Source organism: Mus caroli, unplaced genomic scaffold (genome assembly GCF_978045245.1).
Source record: "Mus caroli unplaced genomic scaffold, Mus_caroli_1 scaffold_3, whole genome shotgun sequence".
NCBI lineage: Eukaryota > Metazoa > Chordata > Mammalia > Rodentia > Muridae > Mus > Mus caroli.
The window spans coordinates 151,960,089-151,981,332 of NW_028227258.1; the positions used below are offsets into that span (position 1 = coordinate 151,960,089).

At 45.1% G+C, this 21,244-nt stretch overlaps 1 protein-coding gene across 4 annotated transcripts in view; it reads left to right on the top strand.

The window, feature by feature from the left end:
* The window catches only part of Znf704 (zinc finger protein 704), a 184,165-nt gene that overhangs the window by 120,344 nt on the left and 42,577 nt on the right, over positions 1-21,244 (top strand). The gene's annotated exons all lie outside the window — the stretch shown is intronic.

A 21,244-nucleotide genomic window follows, 5' to 3' on the forward strand; every position in this document is an offset into this window, starting at 1 on the left:
GGCAGGAAGCACAGGAAGTAGACTTGGATAATCATGCCATCACTGACTAATGACTTCCACTGGGGATTTTACACCTCAGTAAATTATTACCTAATTACAACCAGCAAAAATACATAGTGTGTTCATGCTATGTAAGAAGGTACTGAGTTACTACAGGATAAAGATGTAAACAGTGTGTCTCTACCCACCAGTAACTTACAGTTGGCAAAGCAAACTAGTCATGTGCAAGGGAAGCCCTGGAAGCTACAGCACAAAACTGCACGAGCTTCCATTGGTTAGCCGTGTGCACAGCAGTGCTAGGACTCAGAACGCCCCAAACCTAGTAAATTAAAACAAGACTTATGTGCTCCCCCTTCATTCTCATCAGGCTAGTTATAGGTCAGCTGATCTAGGCTGGACCTGGCAGGTCTATAGGGGGCTGGGCTGGGTTCAGGTTTCTGTCATATGAGTGGCATGTGCGTGGGATCAGCAGGCAAGCGAGTGTGTGTTCTCTCATAATGGTACAGAAATGCAGGACAGACAAACACAACTGCTGTGTTCTCCACGGCCTGAACTGAACACAGAACAGCTGCTGCCTGGTGGCATATACCTAGGTTCAGTGATTAGATCAGTTTAAACTGGCAAGGGCAATAGCTGCATGGTAAGAATGATCCTCAGACGATGAAATTCAGGGACGCAGAGTGTGACGCTAGTGATATCACCAGACCTCCAAGTGTTGGGAGGTGTAAATAGACCTTCATCCTTTCTGATGGGAGAATCTGGTAGCTTGTGGGGAAGATGGGATTTGAGATAACCTTGAATGATCAAAATAAAACAAGCTGAGGTTTTGTTTCCATTAGAGCAAATGATACTTTCATGAGGTAATGGAAGATCCTATTAGGGTTTGAGTGACTGAGGGCCTCAAACTAGGGATCTTTGGAAGATGGAAGCAAAGGCCAGGAAGGACCATGCTAGCAGTTTGAGAGTTTGTCGAATGCTTTGACACTATCATAGAAAATGTACATACACACATTTGAACATTTGTATATAGACAAACCCCCCCTGGCAAATGAGAGGAAACAGTTTGTGAACACCTTTGTATTCTACACTCCAGGTTAGACTTCATTTCTTTGGTAATATAGAGTCATCAAAGACTTCTGGCTTAGAAATGATGAAAATGGAGTCTTAGCACTGTCTCAGAAGAGACAGCTTAAAGGGTTAAGAGGATAAAACATTAGGAAACAAAAAGGTGTCTAGGCAACCATTAGCTATTGCAGTAGGAAGGCCTCACTGAAAAAGGACCGCAGGAGGCAGGGAAAATGCAGAAGACAGTTCAGGTTAGCAAAGAGGAAAGAGAAGAGCCCAGGGAAACTGAGTACGTTGTCAGGTGACGATGGCCAAAGAACTGGGCATCCCTGTTTTCAGTTATAGTTGATAAAGTTGAGTTATAGCACAAGTGGGAAAGCCTAAACCGTACTCCAGCCTTGTGCAGTGTGAAATTCTGTTCCCTTCACCCTGCTCAGGAAAACTCTCCCAAGTGTGACCCTGTTCACTGTGCCCTTGGTGCCTAGGAGAAATCTTTCACACTAGATAAATGTGTAGAGAAATCTTGTGAGACTTGCACTTGTGTGTGTGTGTGTGTTCCTCCTGTGTCATAAAGCAGCCTTGCAGAGCTGAGTGAGTTCTCGCAACAACTGCAGAATGGTACATAGAATGTCATTGAACTCTAAACAGTTCCTGCACAGGCTTCCCTGCTAAGAACCTTCTCCATCAGCTAATGTGTCAGAAAGGCTTTAAATCCTGGCACTATTTTAAGAGTCCAGAGCGTCCTTGCAGTTCAGAAACTGTGTGATAACATTTAAGCAGTGTATTCATTGGCTTTCTTAGTTTTCACTAAGGCAGATAAAGCAAATGAGCAGATGCCACTGATGATGGAGAGCTAGTAACTGACCTTGCCAGTTGTCACTTAGGGACAGTTCTGCCGTCACACATCTTCCATGTGGAAGCTAAAATTAAGCCACTCTGGTACATTAAGGCTGATAAACACAGCGTGAACAGATTCTTGAGTTGTTATTTCAGAGTCTGGGAATATTCTGTATCCCAAGGATAGAAAATAGAGACCAGTGCCCCAAATCTGGCTGTTTGGTTTGAAATTGCTAGACTATGAATAAATGAGCAAATATCTCAAATCACTTTAGAAGATGTCTCTGGGGCATATGTTTGACATGTATGCAAACACTCTGCCTATTGGTCTGTATCTGAACCTGAGACCATAGGTTCCTGGGCACTTGGCCCGTAAGTTTTAGGAAAGAAGGGGGTCTTCCTGGATGGTGCCTGCACTAGGTGCAGCTCAAGGAAGATGTCTTTTGAGTGACTAAGGTTCCTTTCCTAGGCATCCATTTCCTTGCATGGTTCCTGCTGCCTTGAACCCTCATAGTGAGAAAAAGGTGCATTTGATCACAGGCACTTGAGAGAGAGAGAGAGAGAGAAAGAGAGAGAGAGAGAGAGAGAGAGAGAGAGAGAGAGATCTGTTCAGGAGAGCACCAGGACCTGTGATTTGAAGCCCTTCTGTACTTACAGGTGGCATGACATGGCCTAATGCTCCTCACCACAGCAGCAATAGTGAAGCATGGAAGTGGACCTCATGGAGAGCCCCTTCCCAGTCTGGTCAGGGGAGCTTTTGAAACATCAGTGACCCAGCTCAATAATAAAGACTCATACTTAACGGGTCTCACCTGGTAGGGGTCTTGCCATACAGATGATAGCTTTGACTAGTGATGAAGACTCAACAGTCTTACAGGCCAGACACTGGATGGTAGATCTGGGAGCACCTGGTCCCACACCTTCTGTGGGCCTCACTCCCCTCTGTTACTCCATGTCATCAAAGCAGAAATGGCAAAGTACAGTCCGGGGAGGTTCGAAGCATGCACTCAGATTCTAACAGCAAGTTAACCCGTGTGTGCAGTCATTGCTGAGACTGCTGCCTCAGAGCATCTCAGGTGCCTGGAGCCTTCTCTGAGGTCTCCAGAAGGCTCCGGTCTTAGTCAGGGTTTCTATTCCTGCACAAACATCATGACCAAGAAGCAAGTTGGGGAGGAAAGGGTTTATTCAGCTTACACTTCCATCACCAAAGGAAGTCAGGACTGGAACTCAAGCAGGTCAGGAAGCAGGAACTGATGCAGAGGCCATGGAGGGATGTTCTTTACTGGCTTGCTTCTCCTGGCTTGCTCAACCTGCTCTCTTATAGAACCCAAGACTACCAGCCCAGAGATGGTCCCACCCACAAGGGGCCTTTCCCCCTTGATCACTAATTGAGAAAATGCCTTACAGTTGGATCTCATGGAGGCATTTCCCCAACTGAAGCTCCTTTCTCTGTGATAACTCCAGCTGTGTCAAGTTGACACATAACTAGCCAGTCAATTGACCCCTTGTCAACTTGACACACAAACACATCACTAGTAAGTCTTAACCTTACATTCTTATTCATCCCCAAGATCTAGTCTTTACATATTCTTAAAATTTCAATCTCTTTAAAGTCTCTTAAATGTGGGCTTCACTAAAAATCTTCCTTCAAGAGGGAAAAATATCAGGGCACAGTCACAATCAAAAGCCAAAATTAGTCTCCAACCATCCAATGTCTGGGATCCAACTCATGATCTTCTGGGCTCCTTCAAGGGCTTGGGTCACTTCTCCAGCCATGCCCTTTGTAGCATACACGTTGTCCTCTAGGCTCCAGATGGCTGTACTCCACTGCTGCTGCTCTTGGTGGTCATCTCATGGTACTGGCATCTCCAAAACACTGCATAACCCCTTCAGTCCTGAGCCGTTAATTGCAACTGAGGTTGCACCTTCACCAATAGCCTTCCATGGCCTCTCACAGTGCCAAAGCCTCAGCTGCTCTCCGTGACCCCTTCATGCCTTCAAAACCAGTACCACCTGGGTGACTCTTACACATTACCAAGTCCAGCCACAGCACAAGGTACAACCTTGGCTATCTCTGAAACACAGTCTCTGTGCTCTCAGAAAACACTTCCTAGAAGATGTCACCTCAATGATGCTGGTCTCTTCTTAATCACCGCTAATTTCTTAGCTCCAGCTAACCAGCATCAATAGTCCCAGTAATGCAAAAGTTTCACTTTAGTAGTTCTGGTATCTTGTTAGTCACAGCTGAGTCTTCAGCCCCAGCTAACGAGAACCGCAGAATCTTCACAAACTAGCAATGGCCCTGAAAAGTCTTTAATTTTCCCTCTGAAATTTCACAAGCCAGACCTCCATCGTCTACACTGTTCTCAACATTATCTTCCAAGCTCCTACACAACATCTGACATAGCTCATAATACCAAATGGATCTTCTAGCCCAAATTTCCAAAGTCCTTCCACAGTCCTCCCCAAAACATGGTCAGGTTGTCCCAGGAATACCCCACTCTGCTGGTACCAATTTGTCTTAGTCAGGGTTTCTATTCCTGCACAAACATCATGACCAAGAAGCCGTTGGGGAAGAAAGGGTTTATTCAGCTTACACTTCCACATTGCTGTTGATCACTAAAGGAAGTCAGGACTGGAACTCAAGGAAGTCAGGAAGCAGGAGCTAATGCATAGGCCATGGAGGGATGTTTCTTACTGGCTTGCTTCCCCTGGCTTGCTCAGCCTGCTCTCTTATAGAACCCAAGACTATCAGCCCAGAGATGGTCCCACCCACAAGGGGCCTTTCCCGATTGATCACTAATTGAGAAAATGCCTTACAGCTGGATCCCATGGAGGCATTTCCTCAACTGAAGCTCCTTTCTCTGTGATAACTCCAGCTGTGTCAAGTTGATACAAAACCAGCCAGTACAGCTCCCATCACAAGTCAGTCTTGAGTGAGAAAGAGAATAAGATGCTTACTTTCAGGAACTGTGAAAACATCCACCTCAGATCCTCTAGCTGGAAACAAAGGAGAGAAGAGTGTAATACTCATCTTGTGTAGGCTTAAGACATTACTAGTGATCCCAGAGTGTGTGAGCTGATTCAGTAGTAAGGTACTTGCTGCTCAGCCTGATGACCTGAGTTTGAGTCCCAGAACCCACATGGTCAAAGAAGAGAGCAGACTCCTGCACAATCTGTATTGAGCTCCATACACATGGCTTCTCTCTAAAAACCGAGTGATCCTAGCTCTACCTGCTGCTTCTGCACAGTGGGGTGGCACAGGGATCGAGTGATCTCTTTGCAACATCACCTCATCTCGGTCTGGCAGCCTCAGTGCCTGAATGCCAAGTACAGTTGCTTCACTTAGATCTTAATGAGTAATTTAATTTGATGAGTCAGAGTTTTGATTTTTACAGCCATGAAATAAAACCAGTGTTCATCCATTGTTCTTTTCATTTTAGAAATCACTATTGTTTCTGTGGAATCCGTTCAGCTGATGAATATTAAGTCTGACTTCTGTGGGAGACAACTAGCAGAATAGAAAGGCAATTATAATAGATTTTTGTTGTTGTTGTTGTTGTTGAGCAAAATATTTATACTGAAATCCCAGAGTCCAGGCATGCTCCTCCTTCTCCGCCACAGCCCGCTATAACCTAAAGTGGGCCAGGGTGCTGCCAGTGCACTCACAAGAGAATCTGTCAATCAGGTGTGTAATGATCACAAGGAAAACTTCGAGTTTTGGAGGAATGGATTTTTTGAAGACTACTCCACATGTGAATATGTGAAGCTAGGAAAAGCTCAGTGGACACACAGTGAGCTGGCTAGAGGGGTTCCTTAGGGCGGCTGTGAGTCAGGTTTGTGCAGAGGTACCCCAAAGTCATAGCACTTATTAATGTTACCTGAGAGCCTTAGTGGCTTATTGAGAGTGAAAGAATTACAGCCAGATCAAACAACAACCACAAAAACCTCAGCTTGGTACCCACGATATCATGCCTTCTGGATAACTCACACTCTGTCTCTCTGCCTCTGTCTGTCTGTCTGTCTGTCTGACTATCTCTCCCCTCCCCACCCCTCTCTCTCTCTCTCTCTCTCTCTCTCTCTCTCTCACATCCTTTAAGAGAAATAAGGTTGTGGAGAGTGCGGAATTTGCATTGATTTGCCTGTTCATTACCCAAACACTTATTGGATCCCCATGTCAGCCATTAGTTTGGGCTCTAGAGACAGGACTGTTCTCGTCCACATAAATGTGTTTTCTTCTTGGCTGATACAGGTTCAAGGAAAGGATTTTCTTCTGGAACATTCAAATAATCAAACATTTACCTCTTCTGGCTGATTGAACATTCTGCAGACATCAGTTCTTAAAGAGGGAACAAGATGGATATAACTGTGGCTGCTCTCGAACACTGTGGTCGCACACTCGGAGATGTGGTCCCATGCTCTGTCAGTGTCCCACACTCCAGCAGCTAGCATTAGTTACATGAGGGAAAGTCACAGCAATGTTATGTGGCCCTCTTTTTAACCTGTGTTCTTATCTGAGTCTTAGAGAATTTTGCACATTATGTTATGCTCATATTTATCCATAACTCCTCCAGGCTCACCCTGCTACTGGTATTCTTTTAAAAGAATGACTCATTGAGCCCTATTTGTGCTGCCTTTGACTGCCAGCAGGCCTCATTAGTGTAACAAATGGTCAGTTGGAGTTTGTCAAGTGTCTTAGCCTGTGCTTTGTTGCCGTGAAGAGACATGACCACAGCAACTCTTATAAAGGAAAGCATTTCATTGGGCCTGGCTTACAATTTCAGAATGTTAGTCCATTTTCATCATGGCAGATGGTAGCTGAGAGTTCTACATCACGATCCACAGAAGGCAAGAGATAAAGAGAGAGTCACCATGCCTGGCTTGGGCTCCCGAAACCTAAAGCCACTCCCCTAATGACACTCTTCCTCCAACAAAGCCACACCTCCTAATCCTTCCAAATAATGCCGCACCCTGATGACTAAGCATTCAAACATGAGTCTATGGGGACCATTTTTATGCAGACTGCTACTTCATGCCTTTCCCTAAGCCCCAGAACCAGACAGCTATTGGGTGAGACCCACAGCCTTTACAGAGTACACCCCTCTCAGCAGTACTAAAGGAGTGACCTCCTTGATGTCAGTATCAGATGTAAGGAGGGTGCCTGGAGTACAGGCCTCACTGAAGTAAATCTTACACAGCGATATGGAGGCATGGCCCTTATCCAAGGCGACGGTGAAGACTTAAATCCATGAAGACTTGTTATGGGAATGGTACTTTAACAGGACTCCTCAAAATGATGCCTGGCAGTTTGAAATCATCTTTCCCATGGCTTCACTTCTGTATTATCTGTCATCTCTATGTTTGCCTCAGAATGGCAGGCATGTGATCTAATTCACCAGTTTCTACTTCCATAGTCCCATACAAAGTTGACTTGTATCCTATGACTGATTGGAGTAACCGAGAATACAGATGATGGAGTCTTGGAATGATGTACTAAATAAACACTTCTGTACTTTAAACCTTCTGAAATGACCAGACGAAATTCTGCCACAATTACCATCTGTACAAGGGCAGAATAGATGGAAACCTGTTTAACAGTGACACCTGTGAAACACTTAAGGGATCTAGGGGTACCAAACAAACTCAGCACGAGTCAGCAGCTCAGAAAGCAAATGTCTAATATTGTTACAAGGAATGGGTCCCCTGTCACAGTTAATTTCAACAAGAAACTGTCCCTTAACAGGTGGTATGCAGGCCGTTGGAGAGCTATAAACAAATGAACAAGGTCTCCTGTATGGAACTGTACACCGAAGTAACTCAAAATATATCAAATGCCGAAATGTAAAGGATAAAACTATCCAGCTCTTAGAGCAAAACGGGAGTAAATTTAATAACCTTGGATTTACTTGTGGTCTCTTAAATATGGTCTAGAAGCTTAAGCAACAATGGGAAGGAAGACAACTGAAACTTTACTTTATTAAAGCTTAAAACTCAATGCAGAGAAGGACACTACCAAGACAATAAAGGTAGGCCATAGTCACAAAGAATATGTAAAACATCCAGAATATTTACAACGTATTAATTAAAAAGCAATGTAATTTTAAGAAACGAGCAAAGGACTTGAGGAACTTTTCTGTTAAAGATAAGCAATCAGAAATGGGACTGTTGTGAAGACGCTCAGCATCATTAGTCATCAGGTCAGAGCTGTGACTGATGGAGGAATGATGGTGTGACTCAAAAGATGGACCCTAACAAACGTTGGAAAGACGGGGTGCAGGACTGGGCAGTTGGTAAGAGGTACAGCTGCTGTGGGCAGTAGTTGAACTCAGAATTAGTGTGTGTCCCAGCAGTTCGACTTACATTTGCCCCACACAAATTTCTACATATTCATAAAGTACAAGTAGACGTAGCTCAGATGCCCCCCACCAACTCATAAGTGGGCAAATAAAATGTGGCTTGCATATGGTGGAGCTCTGTATGTCCATAATACAAGTGAGGTACTTGCTTCAGCACAGTGAACACCAGAAACACTGTGTTACGCGTCAGAAACTGATCACAGATTATCTCATGGTAAAACTGCATTCATGTGAAGCGACCAGAATAGGCAAATCTGTAGAGACCATGCGTGGATGGTGTCAAGAGAGGCTGGAGGATGGGTGGTCTTTCTGGGATGGTGGCAATGTCTTAGAAGAGGTGACAGTTGTAGAACCCTGTTAGTATGCTACAAACCACTGACTTCTAAAGTCATTCATGTTTGTCTGTATAAATTGTACAGAGCTCTCAATCAATCTATTGTTAAAAACTCACACCCCCCATGCCCACACACCTTGAGTAGAGTCTCCTTCACAGTGCCTAGGTCCTGTCAGATTAGTAATCCTCGGTTCTATTCTGCATAGAAGACAGAAGTAGTTTACTTCACCCATAGAAGTCCAGCACAAGCTTAGACATTTAGACTGTTCGGCTGAAACAGTCAAGGCATATGGGGTGCTTAGCCCATTTCAAAAAGGAAAGGGCTTACAGGCATTCTCGTCTGTCATTTTGGAGTGGTGCTTTCTATGGAAAAGGGGTCCAAACTGGTCTCTGTCGTCCTAGAATATAAGGAAGAGACTGGCATGGCGTTTTAATGCAGAGAACTTGCCTAATAGGGTTTCTATGCTGTGACAAAACACCATGACCAAAACCAACTTGAGGAGAAAAGGGTTTATTTCATTTAACAAATCCTGAATCATACTCCATCAAGAGACGTCAAGGCAGGAACACAAACCAGGAAGAAACTTGAAGGCAGGATGTGATGCCAAAGCCATGAAGCCAGCTGCTCATGGGCTTAATCTCCATGGCTTACTTATCCTGCTTTCTTACAGCACCCAGGACTACCACAGCCCAGGGATGGTGCTAGCCACCGTGGGCTGGGTCATCCCATGTCACTAATTATGAAAATGACCCACAGGCTGGCTATATCCTGATCTTATGGAGGCATTTTCTCAACTGAGGCTCCCTTCTTTCAGATGACCATAGCTTGTGTCAACTTGACATAAAAACTAGTCATCACACTAGGCCTGGTTAGAAGAAAAACAGGCAAAAACAAAACAAAACAAAACAACCCAAAACAAACAGAACTGGTCCTCGGTGTGTTTCTCAGAAAAGCCGAGGCACTGTCTCATGTGGGAATTTTTTGAGCTAAGGTCCCAAGATAAAACTGACCAGCAGAAAGAATGGCCCTTTTAGAGGACATGGAAGTGCCAGCTGACATCTCTTGAATTCATAGCCACTGTACCTTCATGCTTTCTTTGTGCTTCTGGCTTCAAGGACTTGGATAAGAAGGACTGCTAGAGCTAGCCATTCTGGACACTGCAGGGCTCCTCTAACTGACCAGTCTTGCTCAGTACCCCATCTGTGTGCTCAGAGATTGAACTACTCAGTATGTTCTCCTTCCCCCAGCCTTTCTCCCTGTCTTAGGTAGGGTTTCCATTGCTGTGAAGAGACAGCATGACCAAGGCAACTCTTATAAGAAAAACGTTTAATTGGGGCTGGCTTATAGTTTCAGAGGTTCAGTCCATTATCATCATGGTAGAAAGCATGGTTGTGTGCAGGCAGGCATGGTGCTGGAGAAGGCGCTAAAAGGTCTACATCTTGATCCAAAGGCAGCCAGGGGATTCCCTTCTGGAGGCATCTAGGAGGAGGCTCTCTTCTGCTCTAGGCTGAGCTTGAGTAGTAAGAGAGCTCAAAGCCTGCCTACTCAGTGATGCACTTCCCCAACAAGGCTGCACTGCGCCTGCCAATAGCGCCACTTCCCACGGGCCAAGCATATTCAAACCACCACACTCCCTGTCAGGAACAGAGGTGCAAGACCTTCCTGCTTTGTTTTGCCCCCAACCCCTCTGTCTTTGATGGGCATTTTTTTTTTTCTCATTGAACTGAGTTCATCTTGGTACTTACTTCTTGGAGAACTCACACTGGCATGCACTTTTTTACTGTTAGACATGTCATCTGTGTACCGAAGAAAGCAGGCGGGCCTCCCATCTGTGTAGATGAACCTGCATAGCGATAGCACAGCAAGTGGGAAATGCAAATGGAGTTAGTGATAGGTCACATTCAAAGCTTAGTTTCTCCATGCTTTAGGATCATCTGAAGTAGCTCATTTTCCAGTCAAGTTTCAAATAAAGCGGATTCTACAATTTGATGCCATATCATGAGGTGACAGGGACACTGGAAGCATGCGGAAAGCCTTTGAAAGGATTGAAAAGCAGAAGACAGGCAAGCACCGAGCTCCATACTAATAGAGACCTGTTTGCATTTCAGATACCTGGAACTTTCTAATGGCATAGAATGGAAAGATACATGGAGTGGGCAAGCTCGGCATAGTTCAGGCAACATTACTCCAGCAAGTGCTTCTAAACTCTGCTTCTGCAGTGGTGTGAGGGTCTACATGGGTGAAGATTATCAGCATAAGTGCAAACAGGGTGGTACCTGTGAGCCATCCAGCTATTCATAGTGATGCCTTTTACATTAGATAGTAACCTTGGCGCCTTCAGCTTACAAGCCACGCCTGTTGTTCTCAGAGGAAATAGGAGACAGCAGCAGTGTTGCTTTCCCCTCCCTCGGCTGCGTCCTTCCCCTGGCTTTAGCCTGATCCCTGTTTGTTTAGCATTACTAACCTGTATTCATCTACCTCTTATTACAGGGAACTGGATATGGTCTGGCCCAGGGCCACTGGGCCGTGTTACTGATCTACTGTGTGTCCAGCCATAACCTTTCTGTTTTGTTTCTGATGGCATTAGATCCTTCTGCAACCATTTGCTCTGGGAAGTCATGCTTGGTAGGCACAGCTAGATGTGCCATGGTTCTGTCTTTGAATGATTTCATAGCATTCAAGTGGTACTGATCTGATCAAATATATAGAATTGCCACTTTCATTGACTGAGGCACATATATTTACCATCAAATTGATTAGCTTTCAAAAATGGCTGTATGAATTAGTGTAAATGTTTGTTAGTAACATGGTTAAAATAGAAATGGAAACCACAGAAACTAGACCCAGCATGAGAATCCTGCAGAGCCAAGCAGGACGTTCTTGTGCCATATGAGAAACACTGATAACTGCATGACTTGCTAACGCAGGACTTTGCACATGAGCAGTGCAGGCAAACTGAGGCCTTGGGGTTTGCTAATTGCAGCTTATCTTCAAATAAAAGCCATAAATAAGATAACTCGAACTTCCAACCTGAGACAAGAGGACCACTTTTTGCACTGTGTGGCTAAGCCTCAGTCAGGGTTTGAATGAATCTCTATGAGATCCATTTCAGCTTCCAGCTCCTAGGTTACACACTAAGGGAAGTCAGGACTCAAGGTAGGAAGCTGGAGGCAAAGGCCATGGTGTGTGCTGCTTACCGGTTTTGCTCAGTCATCTTCCTCATAGTTCAGTGCTGCCTCAGTGAGCTCGTCCTTCCTTCATCAGTCATCAAGCCAGAAGGCGCCTCACAGGCTTGCACAGGAACCATCTGGTGGAGGCATTTTTTTCACCTGAGGTTCCCGTTGTCAAATGACTCTAACTTATGGCATGTTGACATAAAACTACTCAGCACAGACTCCTTGGTCTCCAACTAAAGACAAACATTTCAAGAGCTGGAAAGAGGTTCATTCAGTAGGGTGCTCGCCTTGTAAGCATGAGTTTGATTCCTAGGACCGTGTAAAGCAATGCCAGCTGTGGTAGCCTTCACCCGAAGGCCGGTTGCTGGGGCAGAGGGCAGAGCGAGCGTAGAGCTTGAAAGCCCACGGCTGAGACACTTGAGCGTTTATGGGCTGTGATCCCGGGGCTTGACTTTGCCTCAAGATAAGGCCTGTGGCTCCTGAGGAGAGGCCCAGCAAAGATTCTTCTCCTGCCTCCAAACGCACATAGAATACACATGTGTGCTCTCGCAGACATGTGCTTGTACACACAAAAAAAGCACATGAGGATAATCAGGTTCAGCCTCATGAATTAACATAGAACTGTGTAGAGATTATTAAATTCTGGCAGTTTCATAGGGTTCCACCAGATAGCATAAATGAAACATCAGTGGCAGGGTCTGTGAGCACAGGAGGTGGGCTGAGAGTCCATCATGCAAGCATGCTTTAGGTCCTCTGGTGTGTCCGTTGGCTTTCACACCACAGTTTGTCCTCTGATTGGACCTTCTCTGGGTCTCCTCTCCAAATGTTTCCACCTTTCCATACCTACAGCTGTCTCCACTTAAGCATGTAGACCTAGTAGCCCAGGATCTCTCTGCACATGAGGGGTGTTCGGATTCAGGTGTCTGGGTGCTGAAGTGTCAGGAAGCATGTCTGTGCGCGTCGCCCACATGCGGTGTTCCACTGAGGCAGACTGTGGAACTTAGGCTTTCTTCTCAGCTCCACTGACAGACAGACAGTGCACTAAGACGCAGACAGGACTAGCCACTGAGTGTATTTGTTACCTTGGCCCATTTAGAAAAGGAGATTTAAAACCTTTGTTTTGAGGGAAGGGTTTTATAGTTTGAAAGTTTCCCCTTTTCTTGTGTCTGAAGCTCTATTAAGCCATTCTATTATGGTGTTAGTTAGCAGGTAAGCTCTATTGCTTTCCCTAAAATAAAATGTGGCTTTAAAGAGTAAAAACATGTGTGAATAAATTATGAGAATACTATTGAAAATTATTTTAAAAGTAAATACTAGCTGGCCGCCACCTTTAATCCTGGGACTTGGGAGGGAAAGACAGAGGAACAGCTGTGAGTTTGAGGCCAGTCTGGTCTTCCAGGGCTACATAGTGATAGCGTGTCTCAGACAACGGGGAGCGCTTCACAATGCGTAATCTGCCTATAATTTAGTCTGTTTGTTGTTGACTTCTTCTTTGTTTACTTTTTATTTTGTTTTTTGTTTTGTTTTTTTGAGACAGAGTTTCTCTGTGTATCCCTGGCTGTCCTGAAACCCTCCTAGGACCAGGCTGGCATCAAACCGACTGCCTCTGCCTTCTGAGTTCTGGGGTTAAAGGCGTGGACTCCAGCTTGACTCCAACTTTTAAGTACTATGCTCTCACTAATGTAGACCAAGCCATATATAATTCTTTTCATTGTAACATAAGTTTAAATTGATACCAAAATTAAAAATAGAATCTGAAATAAATTCTATTTTAGTTCACATAAATATTTTAATCACTGAAAATTCTGTCTATACCTCTAGTTGAACCAAGTTGTAGGCAAGGTGAGATGATGCGTGCCTGTAATTCTAGTGCTCAGAGGTAGAAGCAGATCTTTGAGCCCAGAACAAGCCTGGGCTGCAGAGAGTGCCCAGGTCTGCCAGAGCCACGTAGTGAGCTCCTGTCCTCAGAGAGAAGGTCCGAAGCAGGTGACGAGGAAGGAGTACCAGTGTCATGCCTAGCATCACACTGGGTCACTTCTTGGACAGGCCTGGCCAGCCTGGCTGAGCTCCCCTTAAAAAAAAGTCCCCAAGTCTGTTTCTTAGTAGAATATGGGAATGTGGCAGTGACATCGTCGGTACACACTTGTCAATTTAAAGTAGTACATATAATTTATTTATTTGTTTATTTATTTATTTATTTGGTTTTTCAAGACAGGGTTTCTCTGTATAGCTCTGGCTGTCCTGGAACTCACTCTGTAGACCAGGCTGGCCTCGAACTCAGAAATCCTGCCTCTGCCTCCCAAGTGCTGGTATTAAAGGCGTGCGCCACCACGCCCGGCTGACACAAACATTTTTTAAAGGGTAGACTTTTCCTTTTTGAAGCCAGGTATGGAAGTTGTGTGCCTTGGGAGGGGTTGACTCTGGCACCCCATACCCCTGGGTGTGTGAAGGAGTGTGCCCATCTGAGTGCAGCCTTTACCCAGTTCTCTCCCCAGCTCGGGGGGGTCACTGAAGGGCAGTGCCTCTGCAACGGAGTACATTCCCAGTCCCTCCCTGATACGTGCACAGCCATGGCTGCAGAATGGCCTTTGGGATGGCGTGGGAGGCCCACTCAGGCTCCTCTGATGCTCACTGACGTGGCACGGTCTCTTTACGTAGTCAGAGAGGGAAATGGCTGTAGCCGTGACTAGGAGAGGCCCTCGGTTCGTTGTCTGCAGAGTGGTCACTGTTACAGGTCGGAAGCAGCAGAAATAAGAAAGGCTATTGGTAAACATGTGGCTATTGTGTGTGTATTTTTGTCTAGCAGACAGTGACTTTATCCATCGTTCTTAAGTTGGCAAACCAGCAAACACTAGACTTGTTTTCTCCCAATTTCCTGCATAAAATAATTATGGCCATACACTGTGGCTAGCAGCTCTATACATTACTTGAGCACACAGGAATTTGAGGCCTCCAGGTAATAACATAATGAGCTGCACAGTAAGTACATCGGGGATGACCCACCATGAGCATGAGTTAAGAGGTGCAACTTGCATGACAGTTTCCTCCTTGAGGGTGACTGGGACGTTGTTGAGCAAGCAGACTGATAACTTCAGGCTTCCTGAATGACATATAGGGCTCTGCCTTCCCATTACAGTGGACCCTGCTGTTCCTGAATGAGTGGCAGGCCCTGCTGACAAGGCAGGACTGTGGGACAGCTGGCTGACGGCCCAAGCAGACGGCAGCCCAGCCAAGAGGTTCCTGGAGAGTGGTGGCCTTTTGCAGACTTTTGAGGATATCGGGCACGCCCTTAATGGGACGGAGAGAAACTAGAATGGAAGGAAAGGGCTGGCTGCATCTGGAAGCAGAGCCAGGGACAATAATGTCCCAATAGAACAGACTAGAAGTGCAGACTCACATACATAAAGGATCCAAACAGGTATACACACCCAGATAGTCAGCATAGATCACCAGCTCACACAGACATATGCACAGGTACACACAGGACCCAGATACATATACCCAGAGACCCACAAAGTACAGCTGCCAAAATAAATTCAGCAATTTGTCACATTCTTTCTGGGCTTTTTTGTCACCACATGACGTGTAAGTGGTGGCCACCGGTTGTGATCGCATGTTCAGAGAGGACACAGTTTAAGACTGTCTGTGACTCCTGAAGACCCATGTTGGCTGTAGTCAGAAAGCTTCAGACCCACACAGTGAAAGAGGCTCTGCGGAATGTTGGAGACGCTTCTCCGAGCTTCGCTCTCTGAGGCTCCTCACTCTCATCAAGAAGGCCAACTAAGAACACGGATTGTTTTCAGGGGATTGGAGATTCTAACATTTACCAGGAAATCTGTGAGGCTTTGTAAATATAGAAAATTTATCACAGACATTGGAGAAAAATCAATTTTGCCTAGATAGACTAGCTTGGTTTGTTTGTTTGTTTGTTAGGGCCAGTAGAAAACCATTTGCAGGGGTGACCTGTTTAAAAGCTAAAATCTTTGATTTTCACAAGACAGAAGTAAAGAACCCCCCAAGTCCAACAAGATGACAGTGTAAATGTGGATAACCACAAGAGCTTCTGAGATGTTTTGGTCTCTGTGCCTATCCACCCTCAGTGACTGTACTGGCTGGTTTTGTATGTCAACTTGACACAGGCTGGAGTTATCACAAAGAAAGGAGCTTCAGTTGGGGAAATGCCTCCATGAGATCCAGCTGTAAGGCATTTTCTCAATTAGGGATCAAGGGGGAGGGCCCCTTGTGGGTGGGACCATCTCTGGGCTGGTAGTCTTGGGTTCTATAAGAGAGCAGGCTGAGCAAGCCAGGGGAAGCAAGCCAGTAAGGAACATCCCTCCATGGCCTCTGCATCAGCTCCTGCTTTCTGACCTGCTTGAGTTCCAGTCCTGGTATCCTTTGGTGATGAACAGCAATGTGGAAAGTGTAAGCTGAATAAACCCTTTCCTCCCCAACTTGCTTCTTGGTCATGATGTTTGTGCAGGAATAGAAACCCGGACTAAGACAGTGACTGTCACTAGCACTGTCCCCTAAACCTTCATGAGGAACTTACCTAAGCCAGGGTCTTTGGGGATGTCGAGAGCTGGAGAGATGCAAGTTGGGGTGAGCCCTGGCCTTTGCTGGGGCAGAGAGCAAACTCTAGAAATGAGACAAGCTTTCTATGCACCATGAAGTCACTGGCGCAGCATGGAGCAGGACCGAGCATCTGGGAAGAGGAAGCTTCTATCAGAAGTGCTGAACTGAGTCCTGAGGGCAGGCAGACAGGAAGAGTGGTGTCAAGGTCTAGGGAAGACGGAGCCTGACTACTTAGGGAGGACTGTCAAACCCTTGAAAAACATCATGCACGGCACTGTGACTGATTCAGATCACGGGGACCAAGGTCTGTCATGTGGGACTTTGGACACCGTCCTGAAAGCAAAAGAGATTCCCAAGGCAGCGTTACTCTGTCCCCAGGACTGGTTGTTCATTATATTCAGTAATTTGAATTTGAGTCTCTCAACTTCCAGCTAAGAGACTCTATCTCAGAAAAACTAGGTGGACAGTGCCTATGTTAGAGATGTTAGCATCTTTCGTAGACCCAGTTTTGTTGCTGTGAAGAGACAGACCGTGACCACAGCAACTTTTTAAAAAAATTTTAAATTTTTAAATTTTTTTTAATTTATTAGGTATTTTCTTCATTTACATTTCCAATGCTATCCCAAGAGTCCCCCAGACCCTCCCCCCTCACTCCCCTACCTACCCACTCCCACTTCTTGGCCCTGGCATTCCCCTGTACTGTGGCATATAAAGTTTGCAAGACTAAATAAACTTTGTCTCTGTAACTCCTTCCATAGGTGTTTTGTTCCCAATTCTAAGAAGGGGCAAAGTGTCCACACTTTGGTCTTCGTTCTTCTTGAGTTTCATGTGTTTTGCAAATTGTATCTTGTATCTTGGATATTCTAAGTTTCTGAGCTAATATCCACTTATCAGTGAGTACAGACACCGTCAATAAGACAAAAAGGCCACCAACAGATTGGGAAAGGATCTTTACCTATCCTAAATCAGATAGGGGACTAATATCCAAATATATAAAGAACTCAAGAAGGTGGACTCCAGAAAATCAAATAACCCCATTAAAAAATGGGGCTCAGAGCTAAACAGAGAATTCTCACCTGAGGAATACTGAATGGCTGAGAAGAACCCGAAAAAATGTTCAGCATCCTTAATCATCAGGTAAATGCAAATCAAAACAACCCTGAGATTCCACCTCACACCAGTCAGAATGGCTAAGATCAAAAATTCAGGTGACAGCAGATGCTGGCAAGGATGTGGAGAAAGAGAAAGACTCCTCCATTGTTGGTGAGATTGCAAACTTGTACAACCACTCTGGAAATCAGTCTGGCGGTTCCTCAGAAAATTGGACATAGTACTACCGGAGGATCCCGAAATACCTCTCCTGGGCATATATGCAGAAGATGTTCCAACTGGTAATAAGGACACATGCTCCACTATGTTCATAGCAGCCTTATTTATAATAGCCAGAAGCTGGGAAGAACCCAGATGTCCCTCAACAGAGGAATGGATACAGAAAATATGGTACATTTACACAATGGAGTACTACTCAGCTATTAATAAGAATGAATTTATGAAATTCCTAGGCAAATGGATGGACCTGGAGGGCATCATCCTGAGTGAGGTAACCCAATCACAAAAGAACCCACAGCAACTTTTATAAAAAGCATATAATGGGAGCTTGTGTAAAGTTCCTGAGGTTTAGTTCATTATTATCATGGAAGAGGAACATGGCAGGGGGAAGGCAGACATAACACCGGAGAAGTACCTGAGAGTTCTATATCCAGATCCATACGCTGCAGCAGGAAGAGAGCCTGTTGTGGGCTTTTGAAAGGTCACAGCCCATGCCTGTGGCACACTTCACCAAGGCCACACCTCCTGGTCCTCCTCAAGTAGAGCTAGTCCCTGATTAGTTAGCACTCAGATATATGCACCCATGGGGGCCATGCTTATTCAAACCAGCACACCACCTATTACTTTGCTTAGAAGATTCCTATAGCAAAGGAAACGTTAGTGCCTAATCATATGGATGGTTACCAAATCTGGTTTCCCAAACTCTTAGTTAAACCTTCCTGGATTCCAAGGCTGGCTGTGGGTTCCTCATCTTCCCTAGAAGAAAGGGTTTTTAGTTCTAGGCCTTGTTTTTCGGTACTCACAAGGCTCTGCAGTGGCTGAACTCTTTTGTCACGTGTACAGGCTCTGGGTTTGAGCCCAGCATTGTAAGCAAAGAAGTGATTGACTTCAGTCTAGACAACAGATTTTAGTAGTTGACAGGAACTAGATTTGTACCAATTTAAGGAAGGTATTATTCATCTTTATTTCTAGTTCTTACTACAACATTTTAATTGTAGATTAATGTAGTTTGTGGCACCCTAGGGTGTAGCGCCTTCTTCCCTTGGCTAAGATGATGTATAAAGTGTCGATGAAGATGCTTCTTCTTTAACAATCATTCTAAGTATTACTGAGGTCCGTAAACCCCAGCTTGAGTGTGGAGGGAAATATCGTTTAGTTAGGCCTGTCTTTAGCAAATATGGGCTTGGTGTGGCTTGTAATAGCCCATGCCATTTCAAAGTAAGAGAAGGTATTTATTATGACCCCAGGTGCCCCTCCCGCCACTCTTAAGTCTACCAGAAGTTTGTTCAGCCGTTTTCTCCAAGTGTAGCGGATCCTGCTTCATGTATCATCTCTCAGTGTTAATTATAAGGCTTTGATCTGCCGCACTAATTAATCAGTAATTAGATAGTACAGTACGGAAAGAAATTAACAAAGATAAAAACAAAAGCAGCACTCCACCCAGGCTGCAGCATCTGGTAACTTGATCCCAAATCTTGTCGAGGAATCTGGGTTAAGTGCACTTTAGCCATGAACTCCTTTGATTTTGGTGGTGGTGGTGGTGGTGGTGACCTCAAGTAACTAATGGAATATGCAAAGGTAATCCAGATAAACAAACACTCTGGTTAGCTAGGGGCAGTAGCACCTATGATCCCTGCACTCTGGAGGCAGAGGCAGGAGAATTGCTGCAATGTTCAAGGCCAGCCCATCTAAACAGTAAGTTTCAAGCTGGCAAGGAAAGCATTGTGAGACCCTGTGTCCAAAATCTGCAAAAGCTAAAGAAACAAAAAATACTTGCTTACACTAATTTGTCATCGTCACCTTCCTCCTCCTTCTCCTCCTCTCCCTTCTCCTCTTCATCTTCCTCCTTTTCTTCTTCCTCCTCCTCCTCATCAGAAATCTGCTTTATGTATGAAGATCAATAATTACTTTGAAATGTACTAGTAGTTTTGGAAATGTAAAATATAAATGCACAGTTTAAAGTGATGTGTAAAATAAATTCATAGTTTATAGTGGTGTCCTCGCTATTGTTTTTCATTTTAAAATCCACTAAATCAGCTTTTAATTTTTTGATTTTTCTTTTTTTCTTTTTTGGTTTTTCAAGACAGGGTTTCTCTGTGTAGCCCTGGCTGTCCTGGCACTCACTTTGTAGACCAGGCTGGCCTTGAACTCAGAAATCCACCTGCCTCTGCCTCCCGAGTGCTGGGATTAAAGGCGTGCGCCACCACGCCCAGCTTTTAATTTTTTGATTTTTAATGTTTTATTAGCACTTAGTAGTTGCAGAGGTAACAGATTTCATTACATTTTCATACATATATATAATGTATTTGGATCATGGTTACACCACATTGCCTTCTCCATCCCCCTCTGATACATTCTTCCCAGAAAGTTCCACTTTTCCTTTAATGACTTTTTTGTCCTGTTCTAGATTTAAATTTTCATATGTATTTATTTTGGTGAGGCAATCATTGGGGGAACTTAGAGACATGAGCGAGAGGTTATTGACAGGAGCATGAGTATCTTACCAGGGGTTTAACACAAGGAAAACTTCTCTTCTTCCAGCATCCGTTGGGTCCTTGGAGGAGGTGAGCCTTGCCAGCCCTCCCCTCTCCTATCTGTTATGCAGGAACTCATGGCTGCTTTTGATTTCAGTCTACCACACCTCACCCATCCGCCAGCTCTTGTCCTCTCTTTCCACGGTGTTCTCCGAGCCTTGCAGGGAGTGACAGAGATGTCCCATTTGTGACTGAGCATTCAGCAGGCACTCATTTCCAGCCCTTTCCTGGTAGGTTCTCTACAGTTCCTGCTGTCCACCAGCAAGGGTGCTGGCAGAGACGGTGTCCTAGAGACAGTGTCAGCTCAGGTGCTCAGAAGCAGCAGCAGCTGCCTCCCCACTGGTGCCTCAGACCTCCTCAGCCACAGGATTTCAGCCAGGATTACAGTACCAGAGGTGAGGTCCTTACAGTGGAGAGGATCCCCATTCTAAAAGAAAGTGCTTGCTTGCCCCCCTAAGACTGTAACCCTGTACCGTGTACACACCCTGCCCTGCCAGTCAGCAGTGTAGATTTCAGTCTACCCAGGGGTGAGGCTGCTCACAGTTCTCCCTGGCATCTTCCAGCACACTGGGGAGCTAGCTGGCATGAAAGAAGCTTCCAGCCTGGACTCACCAACCTGGTCTATAAGCGTGGTGTGGCACATGCCTGACCAGGACACATCAGAGCCATTGATTATTTGAATTGTCAGCTAGACCTCTAAAACAAAATGTTTACCTTACGTTAAAAAGTACAAACACGCCTCTCAAAATGATGCAAGGAGAATTAGTGCGAAGGGACTCTGAAACCCAGATGGATGTGGGCAGATGTCTAACAAGTATTGTTGGGAACCTTCAAGTGTTGCGGGCACCTTCCCATCCTCAGGTGCCTGCTCCTCTCTGGTCCTGGATTTAGAACTGTTTTGATGTATTAGTTGTGTATTTTCTCATTGCTATGATCAGGTACCTGACAGATATCATACAAGAGTCCATTTTGTCTCATGATTTTTGAGAGGCCAGGAGCTAGACTCAGTATAACAGACAGGTAAGAAGAGAGGCCATGGC